The 10,928-nt window shown below is 36.1% G+C and overlaps 1 protein-coding gene and 1 pseudogene across 4 annotated transcripts in view; one reads left to right on the forward strand and one right to left on the reverse strand.

Moving 5' to 3' along the window:
- The window catches only part of SKAP2 (src kinase associated phosphoprotein 2), a 158,002-nt gene that overhangs the window by 89,712 nt on the left and 57,362 nt on the right, over positions 1 to 10,928 (reverse strand). The gene's annotated exons all lie outside the window — the stretch shown is intronic.
- LOC111740900 lies at positions 3,396 to 3,514 on the forward strand (annotated as a pseudogene).

Here is a 10,928-nt window from a genome sequence, read left to right on the forward strand (position 1 = left end):
GATAAAAAGGTTTTTAAATAATATCCAGTCTGGGACCCAAGGACTTAAACCAAGAGGTACACCAGCCTATGCTAATCAAAAAGCCTGGTTTTTAAAGCTCTTCTCCTAGACCCAACAGAGGAAACAAATCTCTTGGCCAAACTCACCTTGATGTTTTAAAGGAAAGGACATCAACAAGTAGAGTTCCAGAACACACTACTGTACGTGATAAGCTGGTGATGTAACTAATATTCACAAAGTTGTAGTGAACTTGTAACACCAAAGGATAAGTACAAAATCTGGGCTGGAGTCAGCTGCACATATGTAGATTTTATATAGAATATACAGGAATAGGCATGCCTGTGTTTGTAATTAGTAGAAAAATATACAAATATTTATAGGATAAATATTTACATATTTACTAAAATGGAATAAATATTATCTAGCCAGCTTTCTTTATATTTGTGACTTAATATTTCCTTTCACCTACAAAGTGGAAATTAATGAGCTAAGCTAGTTGTCAATAAATGTACAAACTTGACAAAAATATCACAGATATGGTAAATCTGAAAACAATAAGTACTGTGTATAAAGCAAAAATCATTATTTGTATTGAGATAATTTAAATAATCAAAGTTAAAGCTGAAGCACCTTTATTCAGGTCATTCTTTCAATATATGGCTAAAAGATGATAAAAGCAGCAAAGTTTTATTTGATGACAGACTGGTTTGGGGAGACATAGGTTTGGGCATAAGCTGCCTGAGGGCTGGACCAAGTAAGTTTTATTCATCTTCCTATTCCTCCTGCACAGTTCCCACAACAAAATCATTTAATAAATGCATGATGAATAAATAAGGGTTATTAAATAAATATATATATTAGAGAGATCATTTTTTATACCAAAAGATTACGTTTATGTTTTACGTGCAATTAGAATAACCATGGTGAGCCATAAAGTTATATTATGGCCTCCAATGGAAATAAACTCTCATTGACGTCCACAAGCACTACTTAGGTAAATATCAGAAAAACCAGAGCCTGTTGAAATTTTTGTATGTAACACTTTACAAAGCACTTGGCAAACATTCGGCCAGCCAGAGGAAATTCCAAGTGAAACTCAATCCACATGTGTGTTTCGTGAGAGCCAATTATTTTTACGGCATGTAACTTTAATTGGTGGCAGATATAAAATATCACTTTATAGCTACATGGTACGTTCATTTAGTTCTGCAGAGTATAGAGCATTTAATTAATAAACTTTTAATACTAATAAGAAATTCTATACTCTTATGACAATGCTGGGTCCAGTGACAACGCTTAGCCTGTTCTATCTGGGCTTTATGTAGTTTTATTAGCTCAATCCACTGATGGCCTTGACAACCAGTCTGTCATCTATAAAACACACCCCCATGTGGGATGAGGATGATATTTTCCAGAAATGTACTTTGTATGATTTGGAGGTTAAACTTCCTCAAAACAAAGGAGCTAATTCAGGCATGTAATTCTGTAGGCCGACGACTAAGAGCCACACACTCCCTCCTGCCCCCATACAGACTGGCTGAGGGCACTGGGTGAATGGAATGAGATGCCACCTTCCGTTTCTCTCCTCCTGTCTCCCCACTGAGATTAGAAAGGTGAAAACCCCTTTTTTTCCATTTCAGGTTATATGAATTGAGATTTATTACATATCTGAGGATGAAGGCAAGATAATTTGTACTAAGTTGGCATTCTCCTTAGATATTTCTTGGCACGCTACGAGCTTTTCTTAATTACATTTACTCTGCATCTTCTGGCTAATAATTTTCCAAAGGAGCATACACAAACACCAGTTTAATACAATGATTCTGTAGTTGGAGAGCAGGATAAAATGCTGGATACGTCCCAGCAATTTCTCCCTTCTCCTTCTCCATCTAAACCTCATATCTTCAAATATGAACTTTATTTCAGAATAAATTTTAATCTTTTTCAGTCTCCATCCCCTATTGACAAGGCGTGATAGTAATTCAATGAGCAATAAACATTTATTATGAGCCTGGCATATGTCAAGAACCATGCTAAACCCTGGGGAGACGTAAGAACAAAGACAACACAGGTTCTGCCTTCAAAGGGTTCAGATCCTACACCTGAAAAGCAATAAAATGTGATGAGACGATAACTGTAAGTGTTACTCAAGCTTAATCAATAAACTGAATCAAATATAACTGAAATGCTAATGCCTGGGTAAGGCTGTTCTAAGGCATGACACACAAAGCCCAGCGCATTCAGGAAAAGCAGGGCTGGACAATTATCACTCAGTACGCTTCTCTTTCTCCCACATGTCAATCTTTTTTACAGGTAAAAACATTTTAAAAGCACATCAAAGACAACTTCGAAGAGAGACAAGTTCCCAAAAGAGCAATATGCATCTTGAAAGGCAGAAAGGAGGGGAGAAAATTCCAGCCTCTTTGCCTTGCTGAAATTTGTGTTGGTGGAGTTAAGGACAAGATCAATGCTATATGCTACCAGCCAGAAGCATCTCTCCCAGTGAGTAGCCAATCCCTTAGCAGCGCAGGGCCCCTTAGCTCAGGGTGACCATCTCGAATCGCTCTTTCCCCGAACGAATGTGAATGACGCCGCCACTTCTCTTGCCTAAAACTGTGGGTCTTACGATATGCCAACTCAGTAAAACATGTATTAACAGCATTGATCAAATTATAGGTCGAAAAGAATCAGGAGAGCACCAAGAACCTGTATAGATTTATTAACCCTGTTGAAAATATTTTGGGTTAGATTAGACTGCAGTTGCAATAATAATAATTTTTTTAAAGGCAGGGTGCTACTAACATAAGCTTATAAACACCTTATCTGTTATTGCCTCTGGTGGATAAATGGTATCACATCACATGATTTGGAATAAGGAGTTGCTAATCTTATTTGAAAGGGACCTTTTTAAAGTCAGGATACCCAAATTTCTCACAGTCATTGATTTAAAAAATAATTTGCAATGATTAGGTTTTTTTTTTTTTTCTTAATAAATCAGATAGACAGGGAGAGAGACAGAGACAGAGATGAATGTGGAGAATAGATACTATTTAGAGAGAACTCTCGGCTTTCCCCATATAGATACACACGCACTCACATGCACACCTATCCTTATACTCTTCCTCCTGATTCAGAGGAAGTTCTCTCTTCCTTATATCTTGAATCTCTCCCTCTCCACTGCTGCCTCCTCCGCAACATGTACATGTTTGTATCTCTCTCTGGCTACTCTCTCTTTCCTCCCCTTCACTACTTGAATTTTTTTTTTTTTTTGAAATGTCTCTTGAGATAATTATAGATTCACATGCAGTTATAAGAAATAATACAGCATCCCTTGTACACTTTTCCCAGTTTCCCCCAATGGTAACATTTTACAAAACTGTAGTATACGTAACCAGGTCTACGACCATGCCACCCTGAACAAGCCCGATCCCGTCTGATCTCAGAAGCTAAGCAGGGTTGAGCCTGGTTAGTACTTGGATGAGAGAACACCTAGGAAGACCAGGTGCTGTAGCGGTTAAAAAAATATCTATCTATCTATCTATCTATCTATCTATCTATCTATCTATCTATCTATCTATCTAGATCTCGTAACCAGGATATTGATATTGCTACAACTAACCAATCTTATTCAAATTTTCCCAGCTTCACTTGTGCTCATTTGAGAGAGAGAGAGAGTGTGTGTGTGTGTGTGTGTGTGTGTGTGTGTGTGTATCAAGTTCTATACAATTTTATCACCCATGCAGGTTAATGTATGTACTACAGTCAAGACACTGAACAGTTCCAACACCACGAGGATCTCTGGCGTCACCCTTTTACGACCACACTTGCCCTCTTCCCTAAATTCTCGTAGCCACTACTCTATCCTGCATTTGTATAATTTTGTATTTCAAAAATGTTATATAAATGGAAAGAAACACACTGTCTGTAACCCTGAGAGACTAGCTTTTTCACTCAGCATAATGGCCTGGAGATTCATCTAAGATGTCATGTACATCAATCGTTCATTCTTTTGTATTGCTGAGTAGTATTCCAAGGTACGTGTGTACCATAGTTTATTACTACCTAGCTTTTTTTTAAAAAAAGTATGCTTCTCTACTAATCATTTCTCATTCCTCAATCTGCTGCAATTTGACTTCTCCCCATATCATTCCACAGATATCTCATAAAATCACAACCTCCAATTTCCATACTAAAGGGGCAATTTTGGGCATTCATCTTTCTTGCTGTTTTCTGAAGCAACTGATACTACTGACTACTCACCCCTCCCCTAAACATCTCTTCTCCCCTGGCTTCCAGTCAGACCATTCTTTCCTGGTCCTCGTATTCTGTTCATTTTTAGCCTATTTTTTTGTTGACCCTCATCCTCCTCATCGCACTCCTTAATGTTGATATCCACTCAGCGTTCCATCTTCAGTGTTTTCTCTTCTAAAATTCTACACGAATTCTAAAATTCCCCCAGTGTAATTCACGCACCCTGTCCCCTAGACGCTGAAGACTCCAGGCAAAATCTTTCTCCTAAAGTCCAAATCCATATTTTCAAATGACCAAATGTTTTACTTTCTAAATTTACTGTATTCAAATCTGAACTATGCATAACCCCCTTTCTCTTCACTCTAACTGACCCAATTCCAACCATTTCCTTTCCTTCCTCTAACCCCTATCTCAATGAACGGCAGGCACCACATCTATTTGGTTTCTTTAACTCCCAACCCTACTCTACTCCCGACTCTACCCTTGAAATATCTCTTGAATTTGGTTTCTTTAACTCCCAAGAGTGAAATTCAAAAACCCAAAGTCATCCCAAAACTTCAGACTCATCTCAACCTTTCCTCCACTTTCACCTCACGAAGGCCCATCGACTCTACCCCTGAAATATCTCTTGAATTCACTCCCTCCTCTTGTTCCCCCCACTACCATTTCTTTAGTTTAAGCTCTTATCATTTCTCACTTGCATTACACGACAGCTTCTCCATACTTCTGGTCTTTCCAGACCATTCTCCAAACATCTAAGTGCTCTTACCTAAATACAAATCTATCTGTTCTTCCTGCTGTAAGACCTTATGATGGCTCCTCAAGCCTTCTTAGCACAGCACACAAGGCTCTTCAAAATCCATCCTTCGCCTACTTCTCCATTCTCTTTCACCTTCCATACATCCACCTCCTAGGATCTCACCATTCCAAACTACGTGCAGATCCCAAATGCTCCGTCTCACAAGCCAGTGATTCAGGTCTCCGAATATGGAACCTGGAGTACCTTATGAGGGAACCAAAATGGTGGCTAGGACTTCTAGGAGATCAAAAGAGTTTAAATCACTAATTGATTTGATATTCAGAGAGAAAAAAATTTTTTTAAATGTTTAAAAATATTCTAAATTTAAAGAAAAGAACAAATATTTCAGACATTTAACATAAAATATATATCTGTCTGGAGATGGTAGCCATTTGGTTTCTTTAACTCCCAAGAGTGAATTTCAAAAATTCTCCTAATTAGGTCAGAAAAAGAAGTGAGGTGGTTGATATAATCTTTCTAGATACTTAATACAAAATAAAATCTAAATTATGGGTTTTTCAAATATGTTGTGAGATCTTTTGCTCTCTAAAAACACTAAATGATAACAGAAAAAAAGGGGGGAAATAAAAGTTGCTTCTGATGAAATTTGCTAAATATTAAACAGTACACATTAACAGTTCTTTGAATATGGGCTATTCCCTCAGATGTGCCAGACTCTCAATGATGTAGCCTTAATCTTCTTTCATTACGTTTGCTATATGCCTGTAAGCACTGATCCTGCACCCCAGGCAGTGTATTCTTCTGCTTATCCACAGGGTAGCAGTGTGTTTCAAAATAAGATCGCCACCATGGGAATATGAATGAGTACCCACAGTGTTTGCAGAAAGCAAACAGCCCTTTTTTGTACACACACAAACATCAACATACTGGGGTAACAGACTGTCACAAAAGTCCAGAGTGTGATGTCAGGACTAACAAACAACGGAATACTTGTAATAAGAAAACATGTCAAAGAAAAGCATTCTAAGGTAAAAACAGAAAAATAGACTAAGTTAGTAAAATATTACCTACCCAGTGTTTTACAACTCGACACCTATAAATGAACTGATCTGTATGCACATAAACTAATAAAATACTGGAAACATATCATTTTATGACCTGATAATGCCAAATTTTAACATGGTGATATCATTAATTACATTTTATATAAGTTCTACTACAACAAAAAGTAGTACGGATTCTTTTTGATGATTCTGAATTGATTTGATTTCTGACCACTGAGACTTAAGTCAGAACACTGCCATGCTGTAAGATTTGTAGAGACAAGTCTAAAAGTTGTTTGTTATAGGAAAATCATTACCGGTGAATAAGAAAGCCCTCACTTTTAAGAGCTGGAAAAAAACCTTTCAGGGAGGCAGAATTCATAGTACTTAAAAGTACAGGGCTGAGTGTAGCATAGACCCCCTTGGGAACATAAGCTATTTAATCTCTATTTAGCCTGGGTTTCTCCAACTGCAGAAGTAAATAACAAGAGCACAAATCTCAGAGGATTGTTTTGAAAATTAAATGAAATAATTTATGTAGAGCACTTAAAACAATATTTGACAGTTTTCCAGGCCCTCTGGTTCCGTATTCCATAATTCTAATACTAATACTCAAGTACTACACACATGCTCACATTTTAAGTTCATAAAAAGGACACTAAGAACAGCAAAGAACTTTGAGTTAATTGGTATATTTCTATCATTGCACTGATTATTCTGCACTGTGATCATCTGTGTGTCTGTGAAGAACATAGCACACTGGTCAAAGTCATGGGCTCGAGAGTCAGAAAGGACTGGGTTTCCAGTTCAAGTTCTTCTACTCAAAAGCTGGATGACCTCAAGCAAGCTATTCTTCTGGGAAAGAAGGTAAATAACCTTGTATCAAACACATATATTTCTTATTAGGTCTAAAAGGAATATATTTTGGGATAAAATAATATAAACATAATTCAAATATTTTATATAATGCAATATATATAAAATAAATTTAAAGCAAAAGTAAATTTATTTCCTTTCCTTCAAATATTTGATACAATACCAAAAAAAAGCAAATAATGAATTGCAATAATCTGTTCTGTCAACATCAAAAGCAGTTAAAAAGATAATTTCTTCAGACTGTAATGTCTGCTGTAACAGCTGAGACATTGTAAACTTAAGTCTAGACTTTTAAAGGACGCAAGAAGTTAAATCCACTAATTGAAATGAACTAGGGGGCATTCCTTTTGATTGGTTAAAAAAAAAAATGAATTATAAAGTGTTTATATAAAATACAGTGATATTAAATGTTCTTAATTTTATTGTGAATAGAAATTTGAACCTATCAATAATTCCAAATAAAGTTCTGGTGGGGGGCATCTTGCTTTTAAAAACTTTTAAGGGTTACCTGTAGTTGCTATCATTAAATACCAATGTATAAAATATAAGAATGATTCCAAGAAGATATTTTCTCTACAACCTTTTTTTGCACAGTGAATAAACCTACTTTTTCTTATGGAGAGAATACAACTTCTCGCCCTTATTACCACAAATTCTGAATTAATGGAATGGAATTCCATTAATTTTATAAGCAGTTCTCTAAGTACCATCAATCAGAAAAATCTGAAGCCTAACTACACTCAATGAAATTTAATAAAGATAAAATGCAACTTTGTTCATTGATATCAAATATCCCAATTAATATCCAAGACAGAAATGGCATCATTTTAATATTTCTCTAATCCCAAAATTGACAACCACATGACAAAGCACCTCTATTCATATCATTCTATAAAATATATTCTGCTAAAGTTAGGATTAGCTTCTCATTGGATTCTGAGGCAAAACTTTCAAGACAGATATTCAATATCATTGTACCAACAAGATTTATATTCGAGAATCTATTCAAGTACATGATCAAGATCTAAGTTCTAAGTGTGGGTCAGGCAATAGTTACAATGGTAATTTAGGGACAAAGGGTTGGATCTACTGGAGAAGGCATGGAAAACGTAGGACTTCTTATGAGTGTTGGAAAATAGTAAGCATAAAGGACAAATGCTGATGGCTCGTGAAAGAGGCCAGCCCAATTAAAGCAATGGGTTATTTCAAAGAGGAGTAGATGATTATGATAGTGGAGAGCCTTAAAACACAAGCAAAGGAATTTAGATTTGACTAAGTAGATGATCTACCATCTGCTATAGGATCTTGAGAAAGAGAATGATTCTATCAATGTAGTATTTTATAAAATCAATCTGGCAGGTTAGAATTGAGAGCATAAAAAATTTTTCAGAGATCTTTTAGTTTAGGAGGCAATCACTGTAATTCTTTATGATGAGGTCTCAGACTCAATGGTAGCATTGAAAGCAGGTTTCTTCCATTCATTCCTTTCACAGAGAGGATGTATATGTTGGGCACTGTGCTAAGCATGGAGATTACAATGATAAACACGACTCATGGTTCCTTCTTTTATGGAGCTCACGATATAGTGAAGGAGGTAAACAGAAAAACAAGTAACAAATAAACACAAACTTTATAAACCGTGGTAAGTGCTATCAGAAAACAAACAGGAACGAAGAGCAATACAGGAGGCAGGCAGAGAAGGAGACTCATTTCAGAAAGGATGCTCAAGGAGACCTCTCTGAGGAGATGATTTTTAAGCTGAGACTTCAGCCTTATTAAGAAACTGGAACTTGATTTTAAGTCCAATGGGAAACCACTCGAGGATTCTGGTCAGGGAAATGAAACATAATGTAAAAAAAAAAAAAAAAAGAGTAAAAAACAATTGGATTGGTCGTAAGTTACATACAAACAATAAGGAAAACACTTGAAGTCCATTTTTTTTTAAAGTAATTTAAGACTGGAGAGCCTACTGTACAATAATGCAGTCTACTAAAGTCATCACTAAAAACAGGTTGAAATCATTTCAATTTGAAGTTAGATGGACTGCACTGACAAAGCTCTTAGGAGTACAAACATAGTACAACCCAGGAGTGACCTGAGTGAGAACAAGCAATCGGCATCACACAAAGGAAAATATCCTTACTTCTTACTCAAGAAATGTAACACCAGTAGAAAGTACTTATAAAATACATACGTGTGAGGAAACCACTGAGATAAATTTAAAAGTCAACTCAACTAGCCTGTTTCCAGCACTGATGACTTTGGACGAGTTACTTAACCTCTCTGTGCTATTTCTTGTGAAATGAGACAAACTAATAGCTCATAGTTACATGAATTGAATGAGTCAATGTGTATAAAGTATGTAAAAGAGTATTTGGCACAAAGCAAATGCACAACAAATGTTGGCTGCTGTTATCGTGGCAGAGATGTTCTGTTCTGCTTATTTCAATTCATACTTCAGTTATCCCTCTTTCATAACCAAGTAATTGGTTTTGAATGACCTAAATAATACCCATTCTTGTATAGGGGCTATCTAGATCAGGGTGGAAAGTAAATACTTTTGGCTTTTCAGGTCGGAAAGATTTTCACAACTACTCAGTCTACAGCTGTAGCTCAAAAGTAGCCATAGATAATACAAAAATTAATGAGCATGGTTGTGTCCCACCAACTGGGCAATGAAATTTGAATTTCATATTATTTCCCTGTGTCACAAAAAATATTATTGTTTTGATGTATGTTCAAGCATTTAAAAACATAAAAACCACTCAGCCTACAGGCTATATAAAAACAGGTGGCAGGCCACAGTTTGCCAATCTAGACACTTATATGACCCTTTCAGTCATAATTTCTCCATTTATAAAACCAAAGTGAATGTAATCAGCTTTCCTAACTTCTAAATGTTCAAATAAAAAAATTTATGTTCACGTGAGGAATAATATCTACTTCATGGGCTCAATTTTTCACCAGTTTGCTCCAGTGAAACATACTACATAAAAAATCATGGCTAAAATAGTATAAAAGGCTATTATACTGTTTCTTTTGGGCGTGAAGATGTACTGTACTAAAGATATAGTTACACAATTGAAAGCCAACAGAGATCACTGTAACATAAAAATTTCCATTATGATGTTAACTTTATTTACTAATGCTTAATTTACAAGATAACTGGAGCTGTTTCCAGTTTCATTAACACAACAAAAGAAGGTATTTCTCCAGTCTCACGAAATCCCTGCCAACAGACATACTCTTTAATAAAAGAGGAAGACAGAAGCTTATCCCTTAGCAATATACAATCAATACAAATGTGATCTTCTTACAGTGGGTCTTATATAACATTAGTTCTGAACAGAGCAGGGTGCATCTAAAACCCAAAGGAAAAATGTTTTGTTAGGTTTTTTTCTTTAGTAAAAAAGATAAAGTCTTTCTGAAAAACAAAGGCATATTTGCTCACTTTACATAATTACAATTTATATCAGTAAAAATTCCAAATACATGTCAAAGGAAGATGGAACTGCAAATGCCAACCTGATGTCACTGCTCCTGGCAGAGATACTCCATATGCACCTGCTACTAAAACAGTCAACGAATCAATTCTGCGACAAATCTTTAGCTCAAAAGCAAACTTATTAATGGAGACCTTTTAAAAGGAAACTAGGTGTTATGCCTAAGCTCTGTGTAGTTGCCTTTTTTTTTTTCATTTAAATGCTGAATCAGTGACAATTCCTAAATAAAACACAAGACTAAATAAAATACAAGTCAAAAGCTAAGATTCAACTTTTGACAGTTCCCTCTCTGCTCATCCATCATCAAGTCCCATGACTTGACCTCCTAAGGATCTCCATCTCTCTGTTGGTCATCACCCCCAACACTTTCTAGATCGAGCTACTGTCATCTCCAGACTTCTGAAACAGCCTCTTAGCAGTATCCACTCCAACCACTCTTTTCCACACTGTTCTTCACACTACAGCCACTGTTTCTTCCCCCAAGGACGCCGCCTT

This window comes from Pteropus vampyrus, unplaced genomic scaffold (assembly GCF_000151845.1).
Source record: "Pteropus vampyrus isolate Shadow unplaced genomic scaffold, Pvam_2.0 Scaffold69, whole genome shotgun sequence".
NCBI classification, from domain to species: domain Eukaryota; kingdom Metazoa; phylum Chordata; class Mammalia; order Chiroptera; family Pteropodidae; genus Pteropus; species Pteropus vampyrus.